The sequence below is a fragment of the Salvelinus sp. IW2-2015 genome, unplaced genomic scaffold, assembly GCF_002910315.2.
Source record: "Salvelinus sp. IW2-2015 unplaced genomic scaffold, ASM291031v2 Un_scaffold1796, whole genome shotgun sequence".
NCBI classification, from domain to species: Eukaryota; Metazoa; Chordata; class Actinopteri; order Salmoniformes; family Salmonidae; genus Salvelinus; species Salvelinus sp. IW2-2015.
In genome coordinates, this window is record NW_019943169.1 from 184,316 (window position 1) to 185,397 (window position 1,082).

Consider the following 1,082-nt stretch of genomic DNA (forward strand, 5'->3'; position numbering starts at 1 on the left):
TAATGTTGACTGCTGAGCACACTAAATATTAAGAACACCTTCCTAATGTTGACTGCTGAGCATACTAAATATTAAGAACACCTTCCTAATGTTGAGTACCTAGCATACTACATCAAACTTTTGCCATCAGAACAGCCTCAATTGGTCGTGACATGGACTCTACAAGGTGTTGAAAGCGTTCCACAGGGATACCGGCCCATGTTGACTCCAACACTTCCCACAGTTGTGTCAAYTTGGCTGGATGTCCTTTGGGTGGTGGACCATTCTTGATACATGCGGGGAAACTGAAAAACCCAMCAGCATTGCAGTTCTTGACACAAACCGGTGCGCCTGGCASCTACTACCATACCCCGTTCAAAAGCACTTCAATYTTTTGTCTTGCCCGTTCACCCTCTGAATGACACACATACACAATCCATGTCTCAATTGTCTCGAGGCTTAAAAATCCTTCTTAAACCCGTCTCCTCCCCCTTCATCTACACGGATTGAAGTGGATTTAACAAGTGACATCAATGAGGGATCATATCTTTCACCTGGATTCACCTGGTCAGTCTGTGTCATGGAAAGATCAGGTGTTCCTAATGTTTTCTATACTCAGTGTAAGTACAGGTAGTAGACCTGGGTTCAAATACTATTCGACATAATTTCATAAAAAGTATCTGGGATTGATTGAGCTTCTCCACTTAAAAAAAAAAAAAAAATAGAAAAGTCCCAAAAGTACAAACCCTGGCCATCTGGCATTCGAGGCAGACTGAAGCAAACGCTCAAATCATTTAAAATTATTTTTTAAAGTATTTGAACCCCAGGTCTGATCGGTAGGTAGGTAAAAAGTTTAGCCACAAACACACACACAGGTAGAGATGGAAAGCTGAGTAGCCTATATTAATAAATCATGCTCAGATTCATCTTTCCTCACAGGCAACAACCCAAGTGATTCCTTCACTGAGACAAATTCTGACTGTGTGTGTGTGGTAGTGTGTGTGTGGTAGTGGTAGTGTGTGTGTGTGTGGTAGGGTGTGTGTGTGTGGTAGTGTGTGTGTGTGGTAGGGTGTGTGTGGTAGTGTGTGTGTGTGTATGTGTGG

At 42.6% G+C, this 1,082-nt stretch overlaps 1 long non-coding RNA gene across 1 annotated transcript in view; it reads left to right on the forward strand.

Annotated features, from left to right (window-relative positions):
* The first annotated feature begins 959 nt into the window (after nucleotides 1-959).
* Nucleotides 960-1,082, forward strand: part of LOC139024701 (uncharacterized) — a 4,565-nt gene continuing 4,442 nt past the window's right edge. The window contains exon 1 of the long non-coding RNA XR_011476032.1: nucleotides 960-1,009. This is a non-coding gene — a long non-coding RNA (uncharacterized lncRNA). The remainder of the gene's footprint in view (nucleotides 1,010-1,082) is intronic.